Raw genomic sequence first — 15,832 nt, forward strand, 5'->3', positions numbered from 1 at the left:
AGGGCAATGAAACAGGCTAGATGACGGCTAGAGCTCAAGTGGCAAAAGACATGCTGTGAGACTGATCGGTCATGAGGAAAACATCATAACCATGCTTACTGTGTGGCGGTGAGGGTGGCAAAGAAGGCCCACTTCTCTGCCACCATCACATCCTCAAGTAGCCATCCAGTGGAGCTTTCCATATTGTCAGGGGTCTGCTGACATTAACTCCAGGAAATGGAGTTTTAGACTCTTCGGAGGCCAACTGTGAATTGTTTGCAAGGCACTTTGAGGGTAAAGTTGCTCGCCTCTGTAGCAATCTCGATGCTCCATCCACATCTACTTTAGTCCCCAGCAAGGTGTCTAATGCAATGTCTCCTGTAACGTCTTGCGATCAGTTTCAGTTGATGCGGCCTGATGACACGGACAAGGTGCTGGCGATGATGCAGCCAGCAACGTGTCCTCTTGACCCTTTAAAAATATTTTTTTAAAGCTTTTCAAAAATATGTTTTTAAAGATGTTTTGTTTTAATATGTCTTTAAAGACGTTTTGTTTTAATATATCTTAAAGTTGTTTTAAAGATGTTTTAGAGTGTTTTTAGTGTTTTTGTTTGCCGCCCTGACCTCCTACTGGGAGGAAGGGAGGGATATAAAATCAAATAAATAAATAAATAAACACTGAAAGGCAGGATCAGTCAGGCTGGCTCATTTCACAGAAGTCACTTAGAAAGCTACCTGCACATTTGGCTCTATAACTTTCTTTAGGGCTAGGGATTCACTAAAAAAAAAAAATTCTGAATCTGGGCTACCAGGGGGGGCACTAAAGGCCTTTGAGTGTGCCATGGTGCCCATGGGCAACAGGTTGGCTACTCATGCTATACACTATATGAAGAAGTTCTTCCTTTCGTAAGAACATGAGACGGGACCTGCTGGATCAGACCAAAGCCCATCTATTTCAGTATCCTGTTTCCACACTGGCCATCCACATGTCTGTGGGAAGCCCAACAAGCAAGACTTGAGGGCAACAATGTTCTCCCCACTTGTGGTCCCCAGCAACCGGTATTCAGAGGCATACTGCCTCCAACAGTGCCCTCCATCCCCATCCCTGAGCTTCACTGGATGACCCTCAGTTCTAGTATTATGAAAGAAGAAGGAAGCCCTCTCTTTCTCCACACCATACCTAATTTTGTACACCTCTATTTATACTTGCCTGTGCCTAAACTAAAAAGCTTCAAACTTTGCAACCTTTCCTCATGAGTTCCTACAGCTCTTTAACAGTCGCACACTTCAGGAAATTCTTCCTTAATTATATCTCTGTTTAATTATTGTTGCATTTTTGACTAAGTCTATATCATAAACATCTGGCATGTAGTCAGTTTAGATTAGCTTTATCCTATCAGGCTGTGACAGACTTTTAGCCTGCTCATTAAATTGTGGTTGTAGTTTTTTGTATCATGTAGTTAATACAAAAGCCATCTATATTTAAATGTGACTGGACGGGAGTAAGAAGACATTACATTGCTATACATTTCATTAGAATTTAAATAAAAGTGCTGTTTGTAGGCTTGTTTTATGAAGGCTTAACATGATGATTTAAATCTCAGTCTGACACACATTTCTGTTAAGGAAATTCATTTGAAGAGAAAAAGTTAGCAATATTTTCTCTAGCTGTTAATGTCCCTTATTACATCATGATGGCTATTTATCTTTAAATAATAATAAATAATAATAATATTTAATTTGTGTGTCGCCTATCTGGCAGATAGCCACTCTAGGCAATGTACATTAAAATGGGATAAAATACAATAGTATCAAATGCAGTCACATTAATCTCAATAAATAAAATACTGGACAGTCATCAGTACATTTATAAAAACATTTACATATACAGCATATAATAGATGACAAAATCATGGAGATTAACCCATCCCAAAGATCTCAAAGGCCTGTTGAAATAGCCATGTCTTCAGGGCCTTGCGGAATACATCCAGGGAAGGGGCATGTCGGAGATCGAACGGGAGGGAGTTCCAGAGAGTGGGGGCCACCACAGAAAAAGCCCTCTCCCTAGTACCCACCAACCTAGCTGTTTTGGTTGGTGGGATTGAGAGAAGGCCTTGCGTGGCTGATCTGGTCGGGCGGCATAATTGGTGGCGGTGGAGGCGCTCTTTCAGGTAAACTGGGCCGAAACCGTACAGGGTTTAAAGGCTAAGACCAATACCTTGAATCGGGCCCGGAAAACAACCGGCAGCCAGTGTAGATCAAATAACACCGGCGTAATGTGATCACGGCGGCGGCTGTTGGTAAGTAAGCGCGCCGCTGCATTCTGTATAAGTTGCAATTTCCGGGTTGTTTTCAAGGGTAACCTCACGTAGAGCGCATTACAGTAGTCCAATCGAGAGGTGACCAGGGCATGTATTACGAGTGGGAGCTGTTGAACAGGGAGGTAGGGTTGTAGCCTACGTATAAGGTGTAACTGATACCAAGCTGCCCGGCTCATGGCCGAAATCTGAGCCCACATGGACAGCTTGGAGTCAAGAATGACCCCAAGGCTACGGACCTGGTCCTGTAGGGGCAGCCTCATCCCGCCAAACACCAGGTCAACATCTCCCAACCTTCCCTTGTCTCCCACAAGTAGTACCTCGGTCTTGTCAGGGTTCAGCTTCAGCCTGTTCCTGCCCATCCATCCACTCACGGATTCCAGGCACTTGGATATGGTCTCCACAGCCCTCTCCGGTGAAGATTTGAATGAGAGATAGAGCTGAGTGTTAACTTTTGCAACCATTCAAGTTCCATAGTCATGTCTGCTTTTATATCATTTCCTTAAAACTGATATAAGTTTAGGTATTGCCTGATGATGTAACCATGGGTGTTTCCATCAAGTAGCCTATTAGCCATAACTTTGAAGACTTCTATATTATTTTATGAAGAGAGAAAAAATTCTCAAGTTGCATGGGGGCTTTATTGCCTGTTAAGATTTTTAGCAAGCCCTTGCTAACCTAGTGCCCTCTAGATAATGGGAGGTATAGTCCAAAATGTCTGAAGAGCACCAGGTTGACAAAGGCTGTTTGAAGAGAAAACGGAGGAGGGGTTCCCAATGTGTACAAAACAAAGGAGACAGAGTCACAGGAACCAAATGAAAAATATAGAGTGAATAAACAAAACAAAAAGTCACTGAAATATTGACAAATACTGAAACTTTATCTAACATCCATGTAAGCTTTGTTCAAACAAATCAGGAGAAATGTATAATAAACAGGTCATCTGGAGGAGCCCCTGTTTAAGGCAGCTTCCCATGTTCCTATATTTTCCCAATTAAAATCCCCCTGAAGCCACTATTTGCCCACCTCATCTAGCAGCAAAACATACAGGGTCTCTTCCAGATGACCTGTTTATTGTGCATTCATCCTGTTGCGTTTGCAGGGAAATTAGATTATGTGGGCCATTGAAATGCACTCTGTGTCGGGCTACCCTTGAAGACAATTCAGAAACATCAACTGGTCCAAAATGCAGCAACCAGATTAGATGGGACAATTTCATACTCATATAACCCCTGTTTTAAAACAGTTGCATTGGTTGCCAGTTTGTTTCTGGTTACAATTCATGTTGCTCACTTTAATGTTTAAAACCCTAAACTTTAAACACTTAGGCCCCAAAATATCTGAAAGATCTTCTCATGCTCTTCAGACCCTCTTGGATGTTAAGATCAGCAGATGGGTCCCTCTTGATAGTTTTACTGTCCTGAGACATTAAAGGGTTGGCAGCCCGGGAAAAGGACATTCTCTGTGTGACAGCCCCTAAGCTGCGGAATTCCCTCTGCCCAGTGGTATGTCGGGCACCTTCATTATGCAACTTCTGTTGCATGCTGGATGCCCCTCTTTACCCTGGATTTTGACACCTGAGAGGTATATTCTTAGGAGCCACCCTATTATTTTGATTGTATTTGTTTTAAACTGATTTTAAAATTGTATTTTTAAATTGCTGTAACCTGCCCCAACACCTTGTGGTGAAGGGTCAGTAAGAAATTGAAATCATAATCACAACAGATGATGCATTCATTCTGATTTATTTGATAGAAGGCTGGAGATGTTGCATTAATCAAATGCTATACCACATTTTCCAGTGCATTTTCCCATCACCTTCCTTACTGCAAAAAGTCTGGTTTTGGGGAGAAGTCTGTTCATTGCACAAGAGCTCCAAATCATCTTGCCAGGTGTACGATTGTATTCCACCTGCTGTTAACAACATTCTGGAAGCACTTCTTGTCTCTGCATGATACCTATATGTTTTGGTCCTCTAAATAACCAGCAGCTTGGGAGAGCTTATTTTAAGAGGGAAAATTGTGAAATGGGGGAAATACGGCTAACTTTAGTTGGAATGGAGAGAGACAGAGAGAGACAGAGGGAGAGAGAGAGATCAGGGGCAGAAAATGGGTAATTTACAATAATTTCCCTCTAGCCAGTAGTGTTAACCTCCTTACTACAAGGTTGTCATAGAGATCAGCCACATGGCGGCCAGACAAAGAGTTTTAAATTCCAAAGTTACCCAGGAAAACAGGCACAGCAAAATCTAGAACTACTTCTTCAATGAATGGTTTGGATTAAAAGAAATTTGAGTGTGTTTTTCCCACCGGCTGTAGTAGATGCAATTGCAGAACACATCTCTATCGCTAAAGTGTGCAGACCATGTTCCTCTTAACGGCTGTTATTTCATGAGCTGTAAGTAAGATCCAGCTGTATGGCCAATTGTTTGCGGTGCTGTTTCTCTTTACATGGGGAAACAAAAAGAGAATAAAGAAGCAAACAAAAAACAGAAGCAAATGTAAATTCTGAAAGAATGGAAAATGTACTTACCAGTGACAGTGCACAACTCTCTGGTTCAAGTGAACTATATTATGGACTAAATTAAAACTGTGAATCTGAATAATCCCATAATGAGAGTGGTTGCCGTTTTCTGGGTGATTTTGTTAGATTTGCATTCAGGCATACATCTATATAACAAGATTTGGAGGACAAGTAGTAATCTTGCTATTAATTTAATTAGATTGCTCCCTATTTCAAGTATTTAAAGAATTACTTGGAATGACCCATTTGTATGATGCATTGCAATTGTATCACTTTAAAAGTCTGCCTTAGGGCAAGTTAAGAGCATCATGCTTTTTATACCTCAGGGCTGTGGCATGCATATTTTAATAGAACTTCAATCAAGGGAAAAGTTTCCTGTCTATGTTTGTCTCTGTTGCCATTTTAGAAGTAATAACGCCTCTTCTGAAAATCAGACTTTGTGGGGCTCTGTGTTATCCCATTATACCTCTGAACTTGTAGTAATTGTGAGAAGACTCATCTTCTTAGTTCATCTGATAGTCTTAACAGCAGCAGCAGCAGCAGCAGCAGCGTTTAGGTAACATAGGAAGCTGGTTTATACCAAGTCAGATCATCGTCCACCTAGCTCACATTGCTTATATTGACAGTGGTTTTCCAGAGCTTCAGACACAGAGGCCTTTCCCAGCTCTACATGGAGATAGATATTAAGGACTAAACCTAGGAAGGACCTTTTGGTGCGAAGTTCTGCCACTAAGCTATAGCCCTTTTAGTATTTAGATATTATAATAGCTATGGGGCAAGCACACTCCAGTTCATTGCTTAGTTTAAAAAAAAAACAGGGAAGGTATCTTTCCCAGAGCTGGAAAGAAGCAGCCCAGGGTTTTTAGAGAACTTTTTTTAAAGCAACTTTCACAAAATTGAGGAGCAGAAATCGATTTCCTTGTGATTTTTAACTGGATGTTTTAAAGAGCTGTGTTTGTGTGATATAGTGGGCAAATGCTTGACTTCTAATGAAGCTTTAGAACAAACTAATAAAAATTAAGGAAAGTTTTTAAAAGGACATGTACGGCACAGGCGTGAAAGCAGTTGAAGCACTAGCAGAGGCGGGGGTAGAATAATTATATTTCCCTAGCAACAAAACATTTTGATTTCACTACTGGGCAAATACCATCGCTGTGCTAGATACTTTGCAGGAAGGCAATTTGACCTCTTGCAACAAGATGAGTACCAATTACATATTTATGGTGTAAAACAAAGGTTGCCTCTAAAAAACCCATTTATGTCGGCAGAGGTGCTAAAGCAAAAAAACCCCCCAAAACAGCTGACATTCTACCAGCCAGATAAGGAAGTACATGTTAGTATATACAGCAAGAAAAGCAAAGGACTGTACCAATCTAATAGCTACAGATGGAGGGTATGGCAGAAGCCATGCATGGAATGTCCTCCAGACAAATAAAGGAGGTGCCTACACTAGCATCATTTAGTTGCCAGGTTAAAACTGTTCTTTCCACCAGGGTGTTTAGTGATTGTTTTATGGTCTAATGTCTTATTTTGTATTGTCATCCTTACTATTTGGTTACTAATATCTGGAGTTTAACTGTTATTTAAAAAAAATTGTTTTGTCTTTGTTTCTATTGTTACTGTTTTAGGTGCTTCCTTGGATTTCCTTGCCCACCATTTATGGTTTATGATTGGACTAAACTTTTTTTTTTTTAACGGGGCTTGGATTTTATTTTGTGAATTTTATAATTGTGAGCCACTCTGGATTCTGTGAATACTTGAATATTCTCTTGCCTACCCCAGAAAAGATAAATGATCAGACTAGGCAAAGTGAATGACTACACAGCTTTTCCAGAGTAGACTTAAATCATGGTGTATGGCTCTTGTTTTTATTTGTTCTACAATCTACTTTTTCTAATATTATTTGCAAAAGAGCCTTTAGACCCAAATTACATGAGCCAGAAGGGGAGAAGTGGTGTGGTGGTGGCAGGGGTGGGGGTGGAGAGGTAGCCACCTCATTTCAGTCATACTGCTCCCTTCTAATTCATCACTGACAATTTATCAAACTCAGAACAACCTGATGCTAAGCATTACATTAATGAGATCTATCCTAAACGAGAGGAAGGGCTCCCACTGCTGGATAAGAATATTCCAAGATACAGAAATCTGATAGCAACCAAGTGCACAGATTTTAAGACAGATATCCTGCTGCTAATGCTAGAACATAAGAACATGAGAAGAGCCTGCTGGATCAGGCCAATGGCCCATCTAGTCTAGCATCCTGTTCTCACAGTGGCCCATTCTGTGTAACTCTATGCTCGATAGAAAACAGAAGCAAATATATTACTCAAGATTTGGGAAGGGCCATAGAGCATCTGCTTTGCAGTCCCAAGTTCAGTCCCTGGCATCTTCAGGTGGAGTGGGGAAAGACTACCAGTCTGAAGCCCTAGAGAACTGCTGCCAATCAGTGTCGACAATATACTGACTTAGATGGACCCATGGTCTGACTCAGTATGAGTCAGCTACCCGTTCACAGTTGTTCAAAAAATAAAAAGAGAAAGAACTGTTGTGTCCCTCTACTCTGTTAGCCCCTAGATTGGTTAATCATGACAAGATAATTGATCAAAGAGATGGCTGATCAGAGTTGCATGGTGCAGCTGTTTAACAGCTTATGTGTCAGATACCAAGGTAACCTTAAAAACAGGAAATATCAAATCCAACTTGAGAGAGCATAACTGTTGTGAACTTGTAGTTTTCTGATTCGGCCAATGATTTGCAGATGTCCTGGCTAAATCAGGAAAAGCCTCACTCTTCATACAGAACTGTCCCATCAGTCACTATAAGGATAGCTTGGAGCTGAAATGTTGCAGTTTACTCTTCGCCAGACAAAAATCTGGAAAGAGTTTCCAAGGTGTTTCAAATTACTCTTGAATAAAAAAAGTGCTTCATGAAAAGATATTAGTGGTAAAAGTTCTGAGGGAGTTTTGTTTTGTTTTACTACAATAGATAAATAATGTACGTAATTCATTCTTATACCAGCCTCTCTAGACAACGATGGACACAGACCTCAAACCTCCTTTCTTACCTCAGTATGAATGAGTCATGGAACAGACCTAGGAATGAGCTTCGTTCATCTGGCTTCGAGTTGGCTTTCTTTTCAAGATTTGCATAGAAATTCGACACATTTCATTTAGCATAAATGCACAAAGTAAATTAGGAATGTACTTGGAAGGTGCCTTACACCCAGAGCTTGGAAAAGTTACTTTTTTTGAACTACAACTCCCATCAGCCCCAGCCAGCATGGCCACTCGATTGGGTTGATGGGAGTTGTAGTTCAAAAAAGTAACTTTTCCAAGCTCTGCTTATACCAGATCAACCCATTTGTCCATATAGGCCATCAGTATTCTGACTAGCAGCACCTCTCCAGGGTCTTTTCCATCACCTTCTGTGGGAAGTACAACAGCAGGGATCATTCCGCGTATGACTTAAGGGGTTAATTTTGTTATTGGTCTAGCTGACAGCAGACTTGGATTGGCTGGAGGTTCTAGTCAGCTGGGAGTTACCGGTCAGTGAGGAAGACAGTTGGGGTTTGAGAGCTGGAAGAGTAGCAGCGAACGTGTAGTTCTGAAGGAGTTTTCCCTTTATATAGGCCTGACCTAAGAAATACAAATCTCTGTTTTATTTCTCCTCATATCATATATTGCTCAGTTTACCCTCAGTAAGTATTGTCCATTTCTTTTCTCTCTGGACTCCATCTGCTTTATTCCAGCCACGCTGTCAACACCTGCTACCAGATTTTTTTAACTAAGAGACACCAGGAACTGAACCTGGAGCCTTCTGCATGTGCTCAACTCCTAAGCTATGCATAGATAAACTGACTGCAAGTGCAATGGCTCACACAGAGATTCCATGCCCAAATGGCATGCCTCTTTGAATCAGTGAGAGCATCAGATTAGATCTTGTCCTTCTACTGAAGGAAATGCGAGAGCCTTATGCATGCAGCAACCTTGTGTGCACAGCGCAGGATATACAACAATCTAGACTGAGACAACTGACTGCCTCCATTTCACAGTGCAACATTCCATGTTGTTGTCAGGGTGCTATAAGCCATTACGTCCTTGACATCAAGAGAGATTGTTGTAAGGCAGGTAGATAGGACTAGGAATTTAGGACATAGAGGCACCTGGACCAAATTGTTCCCATTACAATGAGGTCCCAAGCCAGCAGTTATGGAGCACATGTAGGGGCTCTGATAAGCACACCTTACTGTACATGAAATTCAGAGGACCCTAGCGAGGGAGCCTGCTCCACGAGCTACAGGGAGCCCCCAGCTGATGAAGCGTCAAGGCCCCAGTTGACAAAGCGTCAAGGCGAGTTAAGCAGCAGAGCAAGAAGAGGGTAAGTAGCACCCATTTATTTCATTATTTAATTGAATTAAAACAGCTCAGAGTAATAAGTAATAAGGGCAGCCTAGGGTCACCCTGAGCTAGGAGCCAAATCCTGAAAGAACCTACATCTTAGGAGACAGATCCTAGGGGTAGGAAGCCTATACCATCATGGCGGCAGGAGTAACAGCTACGGGCGAGGGAGCTCCACAACAAACAGCTTTTATGCGGTAATTTCTCCCTTGTTGGAGGTTACAATGCATTGGAAAATACGGGGTAGCCTCCCCCCCTCTTATGTCACCACCCTCAGACCCGACTTGGATGCCAGCTATCAGAAATACGATGTAAGACTTTCACCTACGCTGGGCTGCTGCCGCTGCCGCCGTTTCCTGGTTGCCGGATCGGAGCTGGGGATGAGCTGCGGCCCTTCGGCGAGCCTGGGGCTGCAGCCTCTATTCGGGAGATAGCGTTGTTCGCCGTGGCAGTTTTCCGCTGGCTGCTGGGGTTGGGGCGTGCCCCTGCGGCCTCTGTTGTCCTGCCGTGCTGGCCTTGCTCGTTTCGCCTTGTGTTGGCCGCGTTTTGCCTCTCATCGCCTTTGCTTTTGGCTTCTCGGGGAGAACTTTCCTGTTGGTCGCGTCTTCGTGAGGCCTGTTTGTGCAGCCTCTCGCTGTTTGCTGCGCTGGATGCTGGATGCTGAGAGTGAGAGGAGATGTCGCTTTCGGTTTCGCAAATGACGCACCTTGTGGACTATACGGGCCAGAAGCTTTATTGAACTCTACTGTAGTAACCTTTACCTGTTGTTTTAGTTTTATTGCTGTTTTGATGTTGTGATACTTATATATTATGACTTTGTACATCGCTCAGAATGGCTCGGTTTCCAGCCAGATGGGCGATAAATAAATCGCAGAAATAAATATAGAAAGCTAGTTTTCAACACCACCCTAGCAGGAAAGCTTCAGGGGACACTGTAAACAAGGCTAAATTACAGTTGGAGAGAAGGGGAAAAAGGAAACTCCACCAATACATACAGGGAGAGAGTCAGCTCAGTCTTTGCTAAAAAGGGCAGCTTTAGCCTTCCTTAAACACAACCACAAGCTCTGTTTCCCTAGGTTAAAGAAAGGTCAGGCTGTTCTAGGTGGGAAAACAAAAAACAAAAAAGACTTGCCTGGAAGTTGCAGCCCCTTGCTTAGATTAAACGCAGCCAAAAGCTAGTCTAGTTTGTCCAGGCCAGAGTGCAAGGCACCACTTAAAACTACAGGGGAACTTGCACTGATAAAAGTGGTTGTTGTCAGCAAATAAAATAAAAATAGAGTAAAAGCTAGTTAACCTTTCTTAGTACCACTAGTCAAAGCCCTTAAACACCCCCCCCGCTAAGGAAGGAAGGAAGGAAGGAAGGAAGGAAGCCTGCCTTCCTGCCTTCAAAGGAAGGAAGCCTGAGATAATCCTAAGGAGTTAAGCCCCAGCTGATAGTTGAGCCATCAGCCTCAATTAACACATCATTGGCTGGCAGCAGTAGCTGGGAGGGACCAGCCACACATATAAATTCAGAGGACCCTAGCGAGGGAGCCTGCTCCACAAGCTAGAGGGAGCCCCCAGCTGACGAAGCGTCAAGGCCCCAGCTGACAAAGTGTCAAGGCGAGTTAAGCAGCAGTGCGAGTTCAGCAGCAGGGCGAGGAGGCCAGGGCCCCCCACTCTGCCCGTCTGTTCCCTGACCTCAACTAAACCGCAGTCCCCAACCCATTAATGTAATAAACCTTAAACAAAACTATGCAGGTAAGAAGCCAGCAGGGGTGTGGGGGCTTTCCAGTGTTTTGCATTGCCTGCAGCATGTACGACTGTCTGCCTGTTGGACAGAAGTCGTGGGTGTGCTCTCGGTGCAATGAGCTCCTGGCTGTCTGGGAATGACTTCATTTCCTTGAGGCCAAGGTGGCTGACCTGGAAAAGCTGAGAGAGGCAGAGAGGTGTGTGGATGAGGCCTTCAGGGACACTACAGCTATGCCCCACTCCAAGGATGATAGCTCTCCTGCTATCATGGAGAATGATGGTCTCAGGGAAGGAGAGCATCCAGCTGAGGAAGAGGGAAATGATCCCTTAGAAGGGACCCATTCCTTGTGGGATGAGCAGCTATCCTCTCGTGCCAAGGATATATCTCCAGGGGGTGGATCCTTGTAGTGGGCGATTCGATCATTGGGAATATAGACAGTGGGGTGTGTGATGGGCGTGTAGACCACAAGGTGATTTGCCTGCCTGGTGCGAAGGTTGCGGATATTGTCCGTCATTTAGATAGTTTGGTAGACAGTGCTGGGGAGGAGTCAGTGGTCGTGGTGCACATTGACACCAATGACATGGGGAAATGCAGCCGTGAGGTCCTGGAAGCAAAATTTAGGTTGCTAGGTAGGATGCTGAAAGCCAAGACCTCCAAGGTGGCTTTCTCTGAAATGCTACCGGTTCCACGCGCAGGACCAGACAGACAGGCACAGCTTTGTAGTCTCAATGCGTGGATGAGATGATGGTGTCGGGAGGAGGGGTTTGAATTTGATAGGCACTAGGGAACATTTTGGGACAAGCCGGGCCTGTACAAAAGGGACGGGCTCCACTTGAACCAGAAACCAGACTGCTGGCACTTAAAATTAAAAAGGTGGCAGAGCAGCTTTTAAACTGACTGAGGGGGAAATTCCAACAGGAGCGGAGGAAGGTCTGGTTTGGAATAAACCTCCCCCCTGGGATAAAGACCAAAGAAATGATGAAATTTTAGAAGGGGTAGGCCTAGAAGTAGGCATTGTGAGAGTAGGGGCACAGGATATAAATTCAGAAGAGCAAAATTACCACAGGCCTAACCACAAGTGCCAAAGACACTTGAAGAGAGACACTGCTTACAAGTGCCTGTACGCTAATGCTAGGAGCCTCCGAACCAAGATGGGAGAACTGGAGTGCTTGGTCTTAGAGAAGAGCATTGATATAGTGAGCATAACGGAGACCTGGTGGAATGGAGAAAAGCAGTGGGATACGGTTATCCCTGGATATAAACTATATCGGAAGGACAGGAAAGGACGTATTGGTGGCGGAGTTGCTCTATACGTGAAAGAAGGCATTGAATCCAGCAAGCTCGAAACCCCAAAAGAGGCGGACTCCTTCACAGAATCGTTGTGGGTGGTGATACCATGCCCCAGGAGGGATTTAATACTGGGAACAATCTATCGTCCCCCTGATCAAAATGCTCAGGGAGACCTTGAGATGAGATATGAAATTGAGGAAGCATCCAAACTAGGAAATGTGGAAGCAATGGGTGACTTCAACTACCCGGACATAGACTGGCCGCATATGTGTTCCAGTCACGACAAAGAAGCAAAATTTCTAGATATTCTAAATGACTATGTCCTAGACCAGTTGGTCATGGAACCGACCAGAGGGACGGCAACCCTGGACTTAATCCTCAGTGGGGACCGAGACCTGGTACGAGATGTAAATGTTGTCAAACTGATTGGGAGCAGTGACTATAGTGCTATTAAATTAAACATACATGTAAATGGCCAATTGCCAAGAAAATCCAACACGGTCACATTTGACTTCAAAAGAGGAAACTTCACAAAAATGAGGGGATTGGTAAAAAGAAAGCTGAAAAACAAAGTCCAGAGGGTCACATCATTCAAAAATGCTTGGAAGTTGTTTAAAAACACTATATTAGAAGCACAACTGGAGTTCATACCACAGATCAGAAAAGGTACAGCCAGGGCCAAGAAGATGCCAGCATGGTTAATGAGCAAAGTCAAGGAAGCTCTTAGAGGCAAAAAGTCTTCCTTCAGAAAATGGAACTCTTGTCCGAATGAAGAAAATAAAAAGGAACACAAACCCTGGCAAAAGAAATGCAAGAAGACAATAAGGGATGCTAAAAAAGAATTTGAGGAGCACATTGCTAAGAACATAAAAACCAACAACAAAAAATTCTATAAATACATTCAAAGCAGGAGACCATCTAGGGAGACAATTGGACCCTTGGATGATAAGGGAGTCAAAGGTGTACTAAAGAACGATAAGGAGATTGCAGAGAAGCTAAATGAATTCTTTGCATCTGTCTTCACAGTGGAAGATATAGGGCAGATCCCTGAACCTGAACTAACATTTGCAGGAAGGGATTCTGAGGAACTGAGACAAATAGTGGTAACGAGAGAGGAAGTTCTAATCTTAATGGACAATATAAAAACTGACAAATCACCGGGCCCGGATGGCATCCACCCGAGAGTTCTCAAAGAACTCAAAGGTGAAATTGCTGATCTGCTAACCAAAATATGTAACTTGTCCCTCGGGTCCTCCTCCGTGCCTGAGGACTGGAAAGTGGCAAATGTAACACCAATCTTCAAAAAGAGATCCAGGGGGGATCCCAGAAATTACAGGCCAGTTAGCTTAACTTCTGTCCCTCGAAAACTGGTAGAAAGTATTATTAAAGCTAGATTAACTAAGCACATAGAAGAACAAGCCTTGCTGAAGCAGAGCCAGCATGGCTTCTGCAAGGGAAAGTCCTGTCTCAGTAACCTATTAGAATTCTTTGAGAGTGTCAACAAGCATATAGATAGAGGTGATCCAGTGGACATAGTGTACTTAGACTTTCAAAAAGCTTTTGACAAGGTACCTCACCAAAGACTTCTGAGGAAGCTTAGCAGTCATGGAATAAAAGGAGAGGTCCTCTTGTGGATAAGAAATTGGTTAAGAAGCAGAAAGCAGAGAGTAGGAATAAATGGACAATTCTCCCAATGGAGGGCTGTAGAAAGTGGAGTTCCTCAAGGATCAGTATTGGGCCCTGTACTTTTCAACTTGTTCATTAATGACCTAGAGTTAGCAGTGAGCAGTGGAGTGGCCAAGTTTGCTGACGATACTAAAGTGTTCAGGGTTGTTAAAACAAAAAGGGATTGCGAAGAGCTCCAAAAAGACCTCTCCAAACTGAGTGAATGGGCAGAAAAATGGCAAATGCAATTCAATATAAACAAGTGTAAAATTATGCATATTGGAGCAAAAAATCTTAATTTCACATATACGCTCATGGTATCTGAACTGGCGGTGACCGACCAGGAGAGAGACCTCGGAGTTGTAGTGGACAGCACGATGAAAATGTCGACCCAGTGTGCGGCAGCTGTGAAAAAGGCAAGTTCCATGCTAGGGATAATTAGGAAAGGTAGTGAAAATAAAACAGCCGATATCATAATGCCGTTGTATAAATCTATGGTGTGGCTGCATTTGGAATACTGTGTACAGTTCTGGTCGCCTCATCTCAAAAAGGATATTCTAGAGTTGGAAAAGGTTCAGAAGAGGGCAACCAGAATGATCAAGGGGATGGAGCGACTCCCTTATGAGGAAAGGTTGCAGCATTTGGGGCTTTTTAGTTTAGAGAAAAGGCGGGTCAGAGGAGACACGATAGAAGTGTATAAAACTATGCATGGCATTGAGAAAGTGGATAGAGAAAAGTTCTTCTCCCTCTCTCATAATACTAGAACTCGTGGACATTCAAAGAAGCTGAATGTTGGAAGATTCAGGACAGACAAAAGGAAGTACTTCTTTACTCAGCGCATAGTTAAACTATGGAATTTGCTCCCACAAGATGCAGTAATGGCCACCAGCTTGGACGGCTTTAAAAGAAGATTAGACAAATTCATGGAGGACAGGGCTATCAATGGCTACTAGCCATGATGGCTGTGCTCTGCCACCCTAGTCAGAGGCAGCATGCTTCTGAAACCAGTTGCCGGAAGCCTCAGGAGGGGAGAGTGTTCTTGCACTCGGGTCCTGCTTGCGGGCTTCCCCCAGGCACCTGGTTGGCCACTGTGAGAACAGGATGCTGGACTAGATGGGCCACTGGCCTGATCCAGCAGGCTCTTCTTATGTTCTTATGTTCTTAAATGGAACCTGAGAGGCTTGAGCCAATATACTTAAAAAGCCTCAAACTAGCAGGTTCCCTCTTACTGGGCCAATGCTATAGAATATCAGACATCATAATGAAAGTAGGAGAACCTTTCTCCTGTGACATTTACACTTGCAGTCCAAAAGTCCAATATAGGGTGATGTGGAAGGGAGGTAGGAACGGCAGAATCTTCCTTTTCATGTAGGAACAAGTGCACAAAAGAGATTTCCCTGCTGATACCACTTTGGACACAATGCAGATACACTTTGATGAAATCAGCATAGCTATTAGTCTACAGTACAGATTTCTTGGGACAGTTCCACATCATATATGTAACTGACCTGTGGATGTGCACTCCTACAGAGAGTTTTTCCCATCTTTAAGTTTCCAGCGCTACCCTGAAGTATCTAGCGTAGGGTAAACAATTGGCAGGTCAGATTTTAGCTGCCTCAAATCATGTTGACAAATAACAATAATTTTAGCCATTTTCATATATATTTCAAATATGTGTTGTTTTTTTAAATGAGAATGTGACATACTTCAAGGCTGCTTTATAACTAGGGGATAAAGTAGCTATCCAAAATACAGTGGTTGTCTACTGTTGGTCTAGAAGACACAGATATTGACCACATCTACTCCTCTATGGCAGTTTTAGGGCCTGATCTGATTCCCATTTACATCAATGAGAACATTTCAATTAAATGGTACTGGGATTTGATTCAGGACTGCTTCCTCTGACCTTGGATCTTAGACCAGCCTCTG

The sequence above is a fragment of the Rhineura floridana genome, chromosome 10 (assembly GCF_030035675.1).
Source record: "Rhineura floridana isolate rRhiFlo1 chromosome 10, rRhiFlo1.hap2, whole genome shotgun sequence".
NCBI classification, from domain to species: domain Eukaryota; kingdom Metazoa; phylum Chordata; class Lepidosauria; order Squamata; family Rhineuridae; genus Rhineura; species Rhineura floridana.